Consider the following 18,283-nt stretch of genomic DNA (forward strand, 5'->3'; position numbering starts at 1 on the left):
AATGAAGTTTCTGATCATACTACAACATGAATAAAGCTTGAACACCGTAGGCTAAGTGAAATAACCCACACAAAAGGACAAATACTTTATGATTCCACTTCTAGGAGGATCCTAGAAGAGGCAAATTCCTAGAGAGAGAAAGCAGATTTGAAGTTACCAAGGGCTGGAGGGAGAGGTGGTTACCGTTTAACGGGTACAGAGTCTCAGCTCTGCAAGATGAAAAGAGTTCTGGGGATGGATAGATTCTGGTGATGGGGGCACAACAATGTGAATATACTTAAGGTTACTGCCCTGTCCACTTAAAAATGGTTAAAATGGTAAATTTTGTGTTATGTCTCTTACCAGACTAAAAATGTCTCTTACCAGACTCAGTGTTGAGTGCCCATGATTTCAAGACCTGTTGATTCAGATGCTGAACATTTTAATCTGCGTATCTCACCTCCAACACGCTATGCTCAGACTGAACTCAGGAAGTTCACACTGGGCCCTCGTTTTAGCCCTCTGAGATCACATTCACAAGCTTAGTCACTGTTCTGCAAAGCTTCGCCGCGGTGCCAGGATAGGAGGTTCTGGAAGAGGAGGCCATGGGAACCAGCCTCCTCGATGACCCTCGGCTCCTTGGGGCCAGTCCAGATCATCTCCCCTCCAACAAACAAGCAAGCAAGCTGACAACTGCTTCCTCTTTTCCTCCTGGTGACTTCCTCTTTGGAGCCTTGTTGTCCTTTCCTGATTTGATCTTCCGTGGGGACCATCGTGTCCATGTTACCAGGTTGGCATATGTGGCGAGGCTCTCCTTTGGCACACAGCACTGCCCTTTTCCAGAACACTGCCTGTGCCAAGAACTCAGAGAGGGGAAAGCCTTCTTAAGCTTCCCAGAGTTCTGGCACACCCTGTCCTCAGAACCAGGCTTACCTGGGATGTGACAGATCAGCCAATGTCTGTCCTGGTCAGCTCTCACGCCCACACCTGTTATTAAATACGTTGAATAATACCACAGCCTAAGACTGTGGGTGCCTACTCGCTGCAAACAGGTGGTCCGCTGACTCCTATGAGAAGAAAGACTTTCTCCAAAGGGACTTACAGTGTCTGCCTACAGAAGAAAGAGTCTGGCATACTGTAAACATTTCTGCTTCACTCAGCACTTCTACACATACAAATTAAAGTAATTCTCAAAGACAACAATGTGTGTACTAAACTAACTTGGAGACACACTAATTAACAGGATGAGAGAAAAGATTTGGATCCGGGGGAAATTTCTGGTTGTATCGGGCATTAGCTCAGGCACTCATAGGATACCATTTATTACCCCTGAAAGCCTGACTGGAGAGTGTATTTGTTGTCTATTGCTGTGGGTCAGGAATGGCTTGATTGGGTCCTTGGGCTCAGGATTGCATGTGCGCAAGGTCTCAGCCAGGGCCACAGTCACTTCTACACTCAGCAGGGCAGGAAACTGTTTCAAGTGCACTCGGGAGTTGTTGGCAGGATCAGTTCGTTGATGGCTGTTGGCCAGAGGCCACCCTTAGTTCCTTGCCATGTGGATCTCTCCATAGGGCAGCTCACAACATGGCAGCCGGCTTCATCACAGCGAACAATCTAGAGGAACCAAAGGGAGAGAAATTGAAGCAATGTGCAAGTCAAAAGTCTTATAATCTAATCTCAGTGGCATCCCATCACTTTTTGACTCTATTCTCCTAATTTGAAGTATGTCTCTAGGTCCAGCCCACTCTCAAGGGGAGGGCACTACACCAGCGCATGCATACCAGGAGGTGGGGGTCTCTGGGAGCCATTTTAGGAGCCACCCTCCAGAGTTCTCTTTGGGTTCAGGATATTTCATCTTACAGGGAACTTGGATCGTTCCGTCAAATCAATCAAGTTAAGAGATGGATAAATTAGCTGACAAATCTTTGAGTAGTTCCCCCACCTCTCTTTTCTGTAGCTATGTTTTCCACTAGCATCAATTTCAGTGTTTTTAAGCACAGCTGGTGAAGTTGCAGACAGATTGAAGGACCAGGTTTCCTCCTTGGACTTTTAAGAAGGAGAGGACACTGGTTCCCAAGGCTGCCTTTCATTTCCTGGCATGACTAGCTCCCCATGGTTTGGCTTTGCTCTGTGGTTTGTTTACACAACTGGGCAAGAAAGATGACTTAACCTTGCCAGGCTCCTAGGCCACATGGAGCTCTGGCAGGGCTGCTTTCAAAGTGAATCATCAGTCAAAATAAGCCATTAACATTAAGCAACTAACGAGCAGACATCCATGTCTTTGCACCATAACAAATCACACTCCGTGCCTGGGCATGTGCTGCTTCCCTTCTGAATTGTCCTGCCTACCTCAGCGACCCAGCCTCCCAGGTGCCCCTTCCAGAGCTTTCCCGACTATTCCTGTCTATATAGCTCTTCCCCTTTCTTCTCTGAAGTGTGAGAGCAGCTAACATCTGTGCCACTCGGTTTTGCTCCTGACCACATCCTGCCTCACAGGGTTCTTTATTTCCCGTGTATGGGTTTATGCCTTGCCTCCACTGAGATGTAAGCTTCTCCAGGGCAAGAGCTGTTGTCCACTTCCTTCAGACTCACTGTGGTACGCAGTCCAGGGCAGAGCTCACTGACAGTTGAGGGCAGACTCCCAGTCAGGTCTTTTCAGTTGAGCCTCCCCAAGCTCCCTGCACAGTGCCTGCGCATGGCAGGCGTTCCTTAAATCACTAACGTTGAGGTTGGTGTCCGTGCATTTGCACAGATGAAGCCTGTTAGAGAGGGGGTGATGGAGAGGATGACGGCCTCTTCCTGCAGGCAGCATGCAGTGGACAGACTCACTTTCACCTACATCCCCCTCTCGGTTCCTTACACACGCCCTGTCCATTTCACTCACAGGTCCGCGTGATGCTGGCACTCACAGGGCATCTCATCAGACTCGAGCTCCTGGGCCTGCCTGCGTGGTGATACCCCGTCTGGAGAAATCTCTCTGACTGGGGAAAGGGAATCTGGATCTTTATTTCAAGGCAAGCAACCTCCTCCTCCTCCCTAACATTCCTGCCTTTTGGAAAGGGCAGTTGTTTTTCTTCTTTGAAGGAAGTAGACGGAAAATGTGTGTGAGAACCGCAGGGAGGAGCTTGACCGTCGCTTGGGAGCCTTCCTGCACGGCGCAGGTGCTGGACCAGGCAGTCTGGGTGCAGACAGTGTAGCTGGCCTCTGGCAAGGATCATACAGTAGATTGTATCCTCACCTCTGCAGTTCCAACTCAAAGGACAAGGCCCAAAGTATCCTGGTGCCTCAGTTTGCCACTGGAAATAGGAAGTAGTGTGGTCCTTCTGGTAGAGCTCGTGTCTCCTGTGAGTGCTGAGAATCCTGTGACTACAACTGATTCTGGGGGATAAGCTGGGATAGGGGAGCAGTGTTCCTCAGGTTCTCCTGTAACCAGCATTTATAACCAGTCTTTACTTGGCACCCACTGTGCTCCAGGCTTTGGGGTGGTGGACACTGGAAACACACAGTCAGGTATGACAGATATCCTCCCAGAGTATAAGCAAGAAGGATTGAGGGAACAGCTAAGGACTTCTTAAAACCGTAAGGAGTCTATAAGCACACCCCTCTCCTTCAGGCCACTTCCGTAAGACAAAGCCCAAAGCAGCGAATGGGAGGCAGAGGGGAATTCCACAGGCGTCCTGTCTGTGGTCGAGTTTACTTCTTTCTGTTTTAATGTTAAGCCTCTAAGTCTGGTACATGATAACACAGTGTTAAATGGAAAGAGGAATGGTTGTGCTTTGTGCTGTAAACTAGCACTTCCAAATTTTACTGTGTATATGGGCCACCTGGGAATCCTGTTAAAATGCAGATTCTGATTCAGTAAGTCTGGGTAGGGCCTGAAATTCTGCTTTTCTAATGCACTCCCAGGGGCGGTCCGGTCCGTACTGCAGGGTATGGACCGCCCTTTGAATAGCAAGACTGTAAAGGAAATGAAGTCAAAGATGCCTGCGGTTCATGAAGGAGGGAAACATGGACAAGAGTCTGAGGGAGAAGAGACTGAGTTTTATTTCGGACATGTTGCATGTGAAGCACTCAGATTTTTCTCACGGGAAATGGTGTGGTAATGACGAGTGGGGTTAGAGTTCAATGAGTGGTCAGTGAGAGGTCAGAGAAGATGCAGACCTGGCTCGTCACTACCTTGGAGGTTAGAGTGGGTGCGCCTTAGGGGAAATGAAGTTGCTAAAGGAGAGAGAAAGAAAGAGAAATGGAGTTTTTGAAGAGAAGAAAAAGAAATAGGGCAGAAGGTCTAAGACAAGACATTTAAGATGGTGGTGGAAGAAGAGAGACCAATGAAGAAACTGACAAGGTGCGGTTAGAACATTAGAACAACCAGAAGAGTGAGGGTGACAGAAACCAAGCGAGAAGAGAGTCGGAGGAGGAAGGCGGAGTGCTGGGTTCTCCTGGGTCCATATCCTCTACCCCCGACTCTTCTCATTTTGCCCTGCACATTGCAGCAGCGGGCTTTTGTGCCTTCTGGACTCTGGTTGAGTGTAAGCCGATGGGAGTGCTGGCCAAAGGTTGGAGAAAAGAAGCAGAGTGAGTTGGGGTGCGTATTTCCCTGGCTGTTTGCCTCCACCACAGGGCCTTGCTTCTGCTGGGCCACGCTCTCCACAGAGCTCACTCTGTTTCTCGTAGCTCTTCTCTCTGTTGCTGTCCCCAGTATACTGCAAGATCCCTTGTGAATAAAGGGACTATTTATAGAGGTGTGAGACAGTTTGGGAAAAGCAAGCGATTTTGTCTGTGCCATCTGTATCCTGTTTGGACCATGACCAATAGAGAGGGGATGGTCAGCAGTGTGAAATGTTGCAAGAGGAAGACTGGAATCAGGACGTAAGATGTTGTCGCCCAGAGTCGTTTCCCAGACATGATGGCCCTAGTGAGTTCAGGGGCGAATGAGACTTGAGGAAGTGTAGACTAATCCTTCAAAAAGCTTAACTCGGAAGAGAATGAGGGCACAAGGGCAGTAGCTGGAGAGAATACTGGGGTGCAGGAAGCGGATTGTAGGGTTGGAGAGCCTGGGGCACAGGAAGGTGCTATCAGAGAAGGAGAGACTGAAGATGCTGAAGAGAGTGGGTCATGGATGGAGGGGGAGAATGTGATTGGCTTAGCCCAAACACTGGGTTGGTTTCTCCTGGGCCAGGTTTCCACTTAGGTATCAGTTAGTTGTGGCCAGAGTGTGGGGTCATATGTTACAAACATGGGCCCACAGACCCATCCTTCAGCAGAAATTGTGGATGGTATTTGAACAGCTTTACATAAGAGGTTCTCTTAATAAGATTAATGCCCTCAAAAGAGTTTAGTACATAGGGCTTTGGATTGATGTGAATGAAATTGTTTCAGGAAAATTCCTTTGATTATTTCTCTGGGATGCTGAATTCTCCTTAAGGGATAGCAAGGAATTAGCTAATGGCTCCCCAAAGATACTTCACCATGCGGTGGAACTCCCTAAGAGAAAAAGAAGTGAGTTTTTGCATCATTCCCATTTTCTTTATGACCCAGCAGACAGATCTGACTGGTGGGGATATAATTCAGAGGCTGAAGTGGTGGAAATAGAACCTGGGCATGTTCATCACTGATACCTGCCGGGAGCTGCTGTGCCCTTCGCCGGAGAAAGCTCAAGGTCACAGGCCTGGCTGGGCCTGGCAGCACAGAGAAGAAGCTGTAGCCTACTCTTTCTAAGATACAGTGGTGAGGTTTGCAAAGAGCTTGAGATTTAGAGTTGGAGGGTCTCATTTGAGTCCTTCCTCTGCACCATGTAATTTCACACAAATCTTTATCTCACTGAGATTATAATTTTCAAGAGACAACATCTCTGGACAGATAATACATTGGGTTAAACTCGCACTGAGGTCTGGATAGCCGATTACTCAAAGGTTTCCTCAGAACTGGTGAAGATTCTAAGACGGGTGTTGAGTTTTGAAGAACAGCAATGAAGGAAATACCATGGAAAGAAGATGTCAGTAAGTCTATAGGCCAGGAATTCTATAAAGAGCTTTCTATACATTTAGTGTTGGGCTGATTATTCTCAAGTCTGTGTGCATAGATGTGGTGCCTACTGGGCTTCACACATTTCCATGTAGAAGAAAACCATCACCTGGAATGTTTGTAAGGGGTTTGTCTCTGCCAGGTACTTTAAAATCTGGCCTCTGTTTTCCATGACTCACCTTTCCCGAGACACTTGCTGACTCTCCTCTTTCCTTCCCACACTGATCCTATTTGAAAGAGACAATTTGGAATACTGTCAGAATGCTCAGCTGTGACCCTTCAGCCTGCTGACCCTGAAGGTATGCGTTCTCTCCATAAAGCGCCAAGCTCCCAGGCTTCTTGCTATTTTTCTTGAAAAAAAAAAATAAATAAAAACAAAAACCTGGAAAATCTTCTTCCCAAAGCAACAACAATAGCACCAACATAGAGACCCCACTGGGTCTGTTTCTCAAGGAGACAGTCCATCAAGTCTCACATGCCATATACATTTTTTTGTAAACGATTCCTGACTTAATGTTTCCCCAAGGACTTTGTCAGGATGATCTCACCCACTGGAACTGGCAGGGAAGAAGCATTCCAATTCCATCCCAACACAAGAACAGAAAAGTGGTTGTTAAACAGAAATTATTCAGTCAGTAATCAGACAGGCCTAGTCCCTTCTTCTCACAAAGATTTTGGCCAAATTCTAGAGATGCTTTCTGCAGGTAGGATTTAGACTCCACAGGCATCTGCTTCTGGCTTCTTTAAGAGGTTTTAAAGCCGGGTTGGTTTCGAGGGTCTCTGTAAAGGAAAAGGGGACTTGGAAGGAGTGGAGTAACGTGGAACTCATCCTACTACAAATACATAGAAATGCAGGATGAAAATGAAAACCAAATTAGTTTCGTTGCTCGAACTGAAGAGGGAATGGAATAACAGCCGGAAGTGGTGAGCAGCGTCCAGCAAGCCAGGGGTGTGGGTGTCTGTGCTCTTATTAGGCTGGGATTGGGCCCATGCACAGATGAGTGTTAAGGCCTTGGGCCAGCGTTCTAGGGGCCTACACAGGAAAGCAAGAAGGTGGAGAGTTGCAGGGCTGAACTCTCTAAGAAAGGAGGACTGAAAAAAAAATCCAGCCATTGAATCAAGAAGATGCCAAGAACCTTTGCCTCCACCTGGGTTCTGGGTGAAAAAAATAAGTGCTCTTTGTGAAAAAGTGAAATTCCGAGCTTAAGCTTTGAGGGGTTCTGGAGACGGGAAGTATGCTGTCTGTGAGTTGTGGACACCCTAAATTAAGAAAGGCACATAAAGCGTGGTTCTAGTTATGTTACTGCTCGGACACATGCAGAAGCAGATGGGAAATCATTGTGGTCATAGGAGATTTACATTGAAAAATCAAGCTCAGTTTGAAGATGAGTTTCCAGTAAAAAAAATAGAAGACACCTGGTGGAAAGATCTTCCATGAACAAGACTTTAGAGACACAATAAGTGGGAGAGCCAATAACCCCGAACTTGAGATCATAGAAAAACATTCTGAAAAAGACTATAAATTTAGGGATGTTTAAATGGTTAAACAGATGAAAAGAGAAAGTAGGAGACATAATGAAAGAATACCACATAATGAAAGATAATGAGAGAACACTGATAATAAAACATTTGTGTTTATATTCAGATTTAAAGATAAGTAGACAAACTGAGGAAAACAGGTGGCAACCAACCAACCAAACAACAAAACCTAACAATAATCCCCCGCCCCCAAGACCCAAAGTACAAAAACACTCCAAAAACCGACCTTGGAAAGAGAACATGGGAAGCCCACACTTTGTCCTTGCATATTTCAACCCACTGAAGCTTAGTATGGTTTATACACACTTGTAAAATATACAAGCTAGTGTTAGGATTATCACGAGGATAAGAAGGGAGGCACTCAACTTGGCAGCCTAGAACATCAAAATAATCTTTCTATTATAATGACATGATAATGGAAAGAATTGGAAATACTGGACCCGTAGAGGTTCTGTGAGCAACCCCTTAAGATCATACAGTGGAGAGAATGAATGAGGAATTTGAGTGGAGTCATGAGACCGAAAAAGGCAGTTTAAAAAATTGTATAATTGTATAATCCAAGCATATGTGGCAGAGAACGTGGGTAGTGGACACACCTGACCATCGGCCGCCATCAATGTAATGAATCAATGCTGTCTCCAACTACTCACCATGTTTCCCCCAAAATAAGACCTAGCTGGACACTCAGCCTTAATGTGTCTTTTGGAGCAAAAATTAATATAAGACCCCATCTTGTCTTATATTATAGAAAACCCAGTCTTATAGTAAAATAAGACCTGGTCTTATATTATAGTAAAATAAGACCGGGTCTTATATCAATTTTTGCTCCAAAAGATGCATTAGAGCTGATTGTCCAGCTGGGTCTTAGTTTCAGGGAAAAACAGTAGGTCTTATTTTATGTCTTTTAATAAATTGTTTGATTTTCTTTTTCCATAATGATGTTACACATTTTTATTATATTTATTTCTGAGTTCATCATTTTTGTTGTTGCTATTGTTATTGTAAATAGTGTTTTTAATAACATTTTCTAAATTTTGTTACTGTTTTGATTTTGTATATTGATCTTGTTTACAGTGACTGATAAAGATGAACTGGAACTTTAAGGAAACATGATCCGGCAGGGGAGTCTATGGAAGGAGCTAGGGCTTGTGGAAATTCACAGGAGAACCCTACAGGAAGAACTCTATGGTTCTAACTTCCTTTATAACAAAGCTCTATGGTTTCAGCTTCTTTTTTCATAAAACTTTATGGTTCCAACCTCCTTTTTCCCTTCCTTAAATAGCCCTCCATCTTGGCCAGAATGTTCACATGGCTTGCAATGTGTGCATGTGCTTTTCTTTTTCTTTTTCCTGAATAAATCTTTTTTGGTGATGAAATACTTCGTTGATATTATTTTTCAGTTGAGATAACCTTTCTAAACTCTTACTGTTTCTAATATGCTGCCTATAGAGTCTCATAGATGTTCCATGTTGGCCACTATACCATCTCCAATAATGATAGTTTTCATTTTTCCTTTCCAATCTTCTTTTTATACGGCCACAATAATCTCAGCCCAGCTCTGGGTACCAACGAGAAGTGAGCTCTACTGTCTCTAGCAATACTGGAGTGAAGCATGAACAAGTGGAAGAGTCAAGCTCTTCTCTCCGTTAAACCCACCCAGAGTCCAGAAGGGTCAAAATATAAAATGCATCTCTTACACTGAATGTGGTAGAAAAGTCTGAAAGCCACTGTTTCACATACATCAAAAATTCAAAACAATATGATATGTTTGTAGACACCACGGTATGCGCGGGAGGGATAGATACCAGTGTTAGCATAGTAGTTAGCACTGAAGTGGGAGGGAAGAGGAAGACATGGGATAGGGAGTGCAGATTTCACTCCATCTATGTTGATACATTACAAAATCTATCTGAAACAAAAATGCAAGTAGTGTTATTATCTTTAAGTCTAGGGTAGATATGGGAGTCCAGTATAGTATTATCTGTACTTTTCCATATGTTTGAGATGTTTTGCAAAAAAAAACTTCAATAACATTTGACCAACAATAAAAGGCATGGGAATGTAGGTGGGGAAGGGAGACTCAGATGGATGGGAGAGGCTTGCAACAAAGGAAAACATTGTGTTCATTTCTCTGTGGCCATAAATCCCAGGAAGCTCTCTGCCAGTGAGCTGGTGGTCCAGGCAGGCAACTGTTATGTGTTGATGTGGCTTCACTGCTGTTACTTCACTGCTGGCCAGTGTTGGCATGGATTTCACTCTTCTCCATTAGATCACAAGCCGTTTGGGTCTTACACTTTTCATCACCTTCTTCAGCTCCCTGTATTAGGCAGGGCCTATAGCCCTGCTACAGGGAAAAGTTATTACTTGCTTTTACTTAACATTCTTTTCCCAGGATCCCACTGGAACTCTGTGCCTGGAATTCTTTTTTTTTTCCTTTCCCCAGCATTATTGAGATATAATTGACATATAACATTGTGTAAGTTTAAGGTATCAAATGTGATGATTTGATGCACTCATATATTGTGAAATGTTTACCACAGTAGGGTTGGTTGATATCTCCATCACCTCACGTAATTGCCATGTTTTTTTTTTTTTTTTTTTTGGTGAGAACATTTAGGATCTACTCTCTTAGCAACTTTCAAGTATCTAATACAATATTAACTATAGTTGTCGTGCTGTACAATTGATCCCCAGAATTTTTTTATCTTATAACTAGAAGTCTGAACCCTTTGACTGGTATCTCCCTGTTTCCGCCAACCTCCAGCCCCTGGCAATCACCATTCTACTCACTGTTCCTAGGAGTTCAGCTCTTTTAGATTCCACATATAAGTGATAACATACAGGATTTGCCTTTCTCTGTTTGACATTTCATTTAGCATAATGCCCTCAAGTTCCATCCAAGTTGTTGCAAGTGGCAGGACTTCTTTCTTATTCTTTCTTGAATAATATTTTGTGTTTATTTTGTACCACATCTTCTTTAGGCAATTCATTTGTAGGTGAACGTTTAGATTGTTTCCATGTCTTGGCTATTGTGAGTAATGCTGTGATGAACATGGGAGTGCTGATATCTCTTCGAGATTCTGACTTAATTTCCTTTAGATACATCCTGAGAAGTGGGAGTGTTGGATCATTTGGTAGTTCTATTTTTCATTTTTTGAGGAACTTCCATATTGTTTTCCATAGGCTGAACCAATTTATATTTCTGCCAACTGTGCACAAGGGTTCCCTATACTCCGCCTCCTCACCAACACATATTGTCTCTTGTCTTTTTGATAATAGCCATTTTAACAGGTGGGAGGTTATATCTTATTGTGGTTTTGATTTGTATTTCCCTAATGATTAGTGATGTTGAGTATCTTTTCATGTCTGTTGGCCATTTGTATGTATGTCTTCTTTGGAAAAATGTGTATTCAGTTCCTCTGCCCATTTTTAAATTGTGTTGTTTGCTTTTTGCTATGAGTACCTTATATATTTTGCATATTACTTCCTTATCAAATAAATGCCTTGCAAATATTTTCTTATATTCTGTAGGTTGCTTTTTTTATCTTGTTGATTATTTCTTTTTCTGTGCAGTGCAGAAGCTCTTTAGTTTAATGTAGTTTCACTTATTTATTTTTGCTTTTGTTGCTGTGCTTTTGGTCTCAGATTAAAAAATATATTGCTAAGAACAATGTCAAGGAGCTTTCCCTATGTTTTCTTCCAGAGGTTTTATGGTTTCAGGTCTTTTAAAGCCTTTCATCCATTTTGAGTTAATTTTTGTGGGTGGTATAAGATAGGGGTCAGATTTCACTTTTTTGCATATGATTATTCAGTTTTCCCAACACTATTTATTGAAGGACTAACCTTTCTGCATTGAGTATGTTTGGCTCCCTTGTCAAATATTAGTTTACTGTATATGTGAAGGTTTATTTCTGGGGTCTTGATTCTATTCCATTGTTCTAAGTGTCTGTTTTTATGCCAGTACCATACAGTTTTGATTGCTATAGCTTTGTAATCTAGTTTGAAATAAGGAAGTGGTGTGATGCCTCCAGCTTTGTTTTTCTTAAGGTTACTTTTGCTATTCAGGGTCATTTTTGGTTCTATACAAATTTTAGGATTATTTTATCAATTGCTATAAAAATGCCATTGGAATTTTGATAGGGTTTGCTTTGAATCTAGGGATGGCTTGTGGTAATAAGACATTTTAACAATATTAGTTCTTCTGATTCATAAACAGATAATATCTTTCCATGTATTTGTGTCTTCTTCAACTTCTTTCATTGAAGTCTCATAGTTTTCACTTTACAGATCTTTTACATTCTTGGTTAAATTTATCCTCTATATTTTATTGTTGTTGATGTTATTGTGAATGGGATTATTTTCTTTCTTTTTTTTAGATATTTCATTATTAGCATATAGAAATATACTTGATTTCTATATGTTGATTTTGTTGTATGTGACTTTCCTGAATTTGTTTAGTTTTAACAGTTTTTTTGGTGGAGATTTTAGAATTGTCTATATATAAGGTCATATCATTTGCAGAGACAATTTTATTTCTTCTTTTCTGATTTGGATGACTTATTTCTTTTTGCTAACTAATTACTCTGGGAAAGATTTTTACTTCTATGTTGAATACAAGTGGGAGAGTGGGCACACTTGTCTCATTCCTGATCTTAGAAGAAAAGCTTTTTACCTTTTACTGTTGACTATAATGTAGGCTGTGGGCTTGTTATATATGGTGGCCTTCATTACGTTGAGATATATTCTTTCTCTACCCAATTTGTTGAGAGATTTTATCATGAAATTGTGTTATATATTGACAGATGCTTTTTCTACATGTATTGATATGATCATATGCTTTTTATCCTTCATTCTTTTAATGTGATGAATCACATTTATTGATTTGTGTATGTTGAACCATCCTTACTTCCCAGGGTTAAATCATGGCTTTGATCATGGTGTTTATTTAATCTTTTAAATGTGCTGTTGGATTCAGTTTTCTAGTATTTTGTTAAGAATTGTTCCATCTATATTAATCAAGGCTAATGGCCTGTAGTTTTCTTTTCTAGTAGTGTCCTTATCTAGCTTTGGTTTCAGGGTAATGCTGACCTTGTAAAATGAGTTTCAGAGTATTTTCTCCTCTTAAATTTTTGGAAAAGTTGGAGAATTGGCATTAATTTTTCTTTAAATGTTCCATAGAATTCACAGGGCAACCATCTGGTCCTGGGCTTTTCTTTGTTGGGAGATTTTTGACTACTAATTCAGTCTCCTTAGTCATTATTGGTCTGTTCATATTTTCTAGTTTTTCATGATTCAGGCCTGGTAGATTGCATCTTTCTTTGAATTTATCCATTTCTTCTAGGTTGTGCAATTTGTTGGTGTATAATTGTTCATAGTACTTCATTATGGTCCTTTGTATTTCTGTGGTCTCTGTTGTAATGTCTCCTCTTTCGTTTCTGATTTTATTTGACTCATCTCTTTTTTCTTAGCTTATCTAAAGGTTTGTCAATTTTGTTTATCTTTTCATAACACCAGCTCTTATTTCCACTGATCTTTTCTATTGTTTTTCTGCTCCCTATTTCATTTATTTCTACTCTGATCTTTGTTATTTCCTTCCTTCTACTAACTTTGGGCTTAGTTTGTTCTTCTTTTTCTAGTTCCTTCAGGTTTAAAGTTAAATTGTTTATTTGAAATCTTTCTTTTTTCTTTCCTTTTTTAAATAAATTAAAAAAAATTGTATTGGGGAATATTGGGGAACAGTGAATTTCTCCAGGGCCCATCAGCTCCAAGTCATTGTCCTTCAATCTAGTTGTGGAGGGCGCAGCTCAGCTCCAGGTCCACTGTTTTCAATCTTTAGTTGTAGTGGGCACAGCCCACCATCCCATGCGGGAATTGAACCAGCAACCTTATTGTTGAGAGCTCGCACTCTAACCAACTGAGCCATCCGGCCTCTCCTCCGTCAGCTCAGTGGCAGCTCGTTGTCTTCAGTCTAGTTGTGGAGGGCACAGGTCACTGGCCCATGTGGGAATCGAACCTGCAACCCCATTGCTCAGAGCTCGTGCTCTAACCAAACTGAGCCATCCGGCCGCTCTCTTCTTTCTTAATGTAGGTGTTTATCACTATAAAAGCTCTCTCTTAGAACTACTTTTGCTGCATCTTATAAGTTTTGTATGCTGTGTTTCCATTTGTTTCAAGATATGTTTTGATTTTCCTTTTTATTCCTTCTTTGACATTGGTTGTTCAGAAATATATTGTTTAATTTCACATATTTGTGAATTTTCCACTTCTCCTGTTATTGATTTCTAGTTTCATACTGTTGGAATCAGACTTTTCCATCCACATACCATAATTGGAATGATTTCAGTCTTCTTAAATTTGCAAAGACTTGTTTTGTGACCTATCATATGTTCTGTCCTTTCATTTCAGCTTGAAGAACTCCTTTGCATTTCTTTAAGGCAGGTCTTGTGGTGATGAACACCCTCAGCTTTTGTTTTTCTGGGAAAGTCTTTATTTCTCCTTCATTTTCGAAAGACAATGTTGACATGTAGTATTCTTGAGTGCTTTTTTTTTCTTTCAGCACTTTGAATATATTGCCCCACTTTTGAGTTTCTGCTGAGAAGTATGCTGATAGTCTATGGGGGTTCCTTTGTAAGTTACAGACTTCTTTTGTTACTTTTAAGATTATCTCTGTCTTCAATTTTTCACAGTTTATTATAATGGGCCTCAGACAATATATCTTTTCATTGAGTTTGTTTGGGGACTATTATCTTCATGAACTTGTATGTCCAAATCTATCTCCAGATTTGGGAAGTTCTGAGCAATTATTTTTAAAAATAATTTTGCCACTACCTTCTCCCTCTCTTCTCCTTCTGGGACTCCAATAATTTAGATTGTTTCTTTTGATGGTGGCCCATAGATCACATAGGGTTTTCCCAATCTTTTCCATTATTTTTTCTTCATTCTCCTCTGGATAATTTCAAAGTTCCTGTCTTCTAATTCACAGATATTTTCTTCTGCTTAATCCATTGTGATATTGATGCTCTCTATTGCATTTTTCATTTACTTTATTGTGTTCTTCAGCTCCAGAATTTCTTTTTTTTTTATGATTTCTTTTTCTTAAACTTCTCATTTTACATATTGTTTACCTGGTTTTGTTGTATTTTATTTCTATGTTTTCTTCTGTGTCTTTGAGCTTTCTTAGAATAGCTATTTAAACATCTTTATTGGGTAAATTGCAGATTTCCATATCTTTGAGGTTGGTTACTGGAGGATTATTATGATCTTTTGGTGGTGTCAAGATTCCTTTATTTTTCATGTTCTTTGAAGTCTTGTGTTGTTGTCTTCACATTTGAAGTAGCAGTCACCTCGTCCACACTTTACTGACTGACCGATCTTTCCAATGTGTCCAAACTCATGTATTTCTTTTATTCAGTAGTGTGCTGGAACTTCTCCATGGGACTCCTGGTCTTCCACAAGAGCTCTCTCATTTGTGGGTAATTATCTAAGACAATGTTCTCTAGGGGTTCCTGGATGATGGCCAAGGGAGGCTAGGGCCAGTTCTCAGGTCTCTGTAGGATCCACAGATAGGACTGACATCTGTGTCTACCCAACACACAGGTAGATGAGACTCCTCTTGGGTCCCTTGGCATATGATGCTGGATCCCACATGTCCCACAAAAGCAGTTTTGTCTGTGGATGGAGGCCAAATTATTGTTGAGAGAGAGATGCAAGCAAGGGACTTCTTATTTGGCCATCTTGATGATTTAATCCCTTAGGATTCTTACTAGAAAAAATTCACATTATTTTTAAATGAAATATATCAGACTTACTAAATGTTTAGAGAATAATTTAATGGCCACTCATATATACATCATCTAGCTTATGAAATAAAAACATGCATTTGAAATGACCTGTGTCCTCCTCTGCTCCCCGTTACTCACTCCTTGCTCTAGTTCTGAGGCTGATATTTATGAAGCACCTGAATATGTTCATAGATTTATTACATATACTTTTTAGCTCTAAACAACACATAGAATTATTTTACATGTTTATAAACATTATAGACATGGGGGCATAATGCATCACCCTACAACTTGTTTCCCTCACTCAATATCATGTGTTATGAGATTCAACCACATTGACACTACTAGCCCTAGTTCATTTTTATGAATATGCCACCATTTTTTATCCATCTGGGTTGTTTTCATTTTTCACTATTACAAATAATGTTTCAGAGAACATTCTAGTTCATGTCTCTGGAGCATACTTAGGAGCTTCTATAGCTGGGATGAAGGGCAGGCACATTCACCACTTGGTTAACGCTACACGTTTCTTGGGTAACAGAATATGAAATGCAAACCTTCCTGTATCTTATAGTTCTGGCAGAGATCTCAAAGTCTGGTCCCAGTTCTTCCTGATAGGCTGTTTCTCTCTCTCAATATCTCTCTCTCTCTCTCTCTCTCTCTCTCTCTCTCTCTCTCTCTCTCTCTCTCTCACTGATTTTTAGAAGTTTTAAAAATGTTTTCTGGGTACCAGTTCTTGTTGGGTATACTCATTGCTAATGCATCTTGTAGGCTTTTCTCTTTGATACTATTTACTCTGCTTAAATAATTTTTAAAATTCTAATTGAGTGAAATTTATTAATCTTTTCCTTTATTGTTTGTGCCCTTTGGGTCTTATTTAAGAACTTTTTCATCAAGCCCTGTAATGGAAGGATTTATTTCTTACTCAATTCTGGCAGTTTATTTTTAGTGGCATAATGGGTTTTAGTTTATATCCTCTGGTAGGGTTTTCTGGCCAGCTCTGGTTCTCTTCTAACCCATGTAAACTATTACTTAGGCCTGCAGAGACTCGAGCAGCTTCATGGCCTGCCAGACCCATTGCATCTTAGGGTGGAGGGCCATCTTGACCTGTCTCATCACAATTCTCCAAAAGAATGACCATGATTAATCAGTGAGCTTCGTTAGAGTTTTTCCAACAAAGGCTTGTTGGAATTCTTTTCTGGAATAGAGTTAGATGGAGATTGATAATTAGAAAATAGAGATGGTTTAGTATGGGTTTTGGAGCAAGATAGAACTGGTTTTGAAATCCCAGTCAAGTCACTGATTCTGTCTTAGTGCCTTTATCTATAATATGGGGATAATGGTATCTAAAGTGAAGAATTTGTGACGAGTATTAAATGTATAATTCTGAACCTGGAGCACTCATAACAAACAAAATATCTAAATTCATTGAGTACTTAATATGTGCTAGTCACAGAGCTAAATATTTTACATGAATGATCTCACCTGGTCCTTATGACAATCCTTGGAAGTTAAGTACCAGTACTTAAGGTACTTAAGGTTAAGGAAAAGGTTTTGATGGGGTTCAAATCCCAGCTCAGCCACTACTTACTGTGTGACCTTCAGATCTTGTGCTTTGGTTTTCTTATCTGTAAAATGGAAACATAATAATAGTATATATTTATTAGTTTGTTGGTGCTGCTGTAACGAAGCACCACAACCTGAGTGGTTTAAACAGAAATTTTTGTTTCACAGTTCTGTAGGCTAGAAATCTGAGATCAAGGTGTTAGCAGGGCCATGTTCCCTCTGATGCTCCTTCTAGGGAAAGGTCTGTTCCAGACCTCTCTCCTCGCTTCCGGTAGTTCCTTGGCTTGTGGCAACATAATGCCACTCTTTACATGGCATTCTCCCTGTGAGCATGTCTCTGTGTCCAAATGTCCCATTTTATAAGGACATCAGCTGTGTTGGATTAGGTGTCCATTCTACTCCAGTATGACCTCATTTTAACTAATTACATCTACAATGACCCTATTTCCAAATAAGGTCACATTCTGAGGAAATGGGGGTAGGACTTCTCCAACATATAAATTTTTTGGGGAAACAATTCAACTTATAACATTATATATGAAAATTTGTCATGAAGATGAAAAACAGTTGATACATGTAGAGTGTAGAACATTGGCGCATAGAAAATGATCAATAAAGTATTAACTCTTGTTGCTACTACCATAAGATGGAGAAACTGACAGAGAGGCGAAGTGACTTTCTGAAGGTCAGCTAGCCGACGAATGGCAGAGCCAGGACTTCAACCAGATACACAGATCCCGAAAGTTCTGCACTGCATTTGTTTATCATCTAAAGAGAAGAGAAGAGAGACATTCATATTTTAAGACACCATGTGGAAGAAGAGGCTCACTTGGTTATTTATGTACAAGAATGTTCTAAAAATTGTTCTTAGTACTTCAGTTGCATATTTGCATCATATACAAATTTTCTCATTTTCAAGTAACATATTTAAGATAAAATGCCTATTAATGATTGAAATGAAATTCTGAAAAAATAAGCTAGATCATTGCATCATTTTACTTTTCTCTTATTTTCCCTAGAATTTATTTATTGCATTGTATCACTTATGCTCCATTTTCCTTTTTGCTATTTGTTCCATTTAGTATTGTCCAATGCCAGGATTCACATCTCCTTACCAGGGCTTCCTTTCTAGTAAGGTCTCCTGTTTAGCTGCCCTATGTCCCATTCTTATAGCAAAGTTCTCACCCTGGTGTCCTGGTTTAAAAAAAAAATCCGTGAGATAAGCTTTGCTGGGGCATATGTGTTGTAGCCCCAGTGGGTTCCCAAAGGCTGCAACTCTGACAGACTGAGAATAGGGACAGTGGGGTTTACACTTAGGGGATAAATGAGAGACAGTTATGACTGGGCAGGTTTGGTCATGGTTTGGAGGTTGAGAACAGTTTACCACCTCTAGT

This window comes from Rhinolophus ferrumequinum, chromosome 13, assembly GCF_004115265.2.
Source record: "Rhinolophus ferrumequinum isolate MPI-CBG mRhiFer1 chromosome 13, mRhiFer1_v1.p, whole genome shotgun sequence".
NCBI lineage: Eukaryota > Metazoa > Chordata > Mammalia > Chiroptera > Rhinolophidae > Rhinolophus > Rhinolophus ferrumequinum.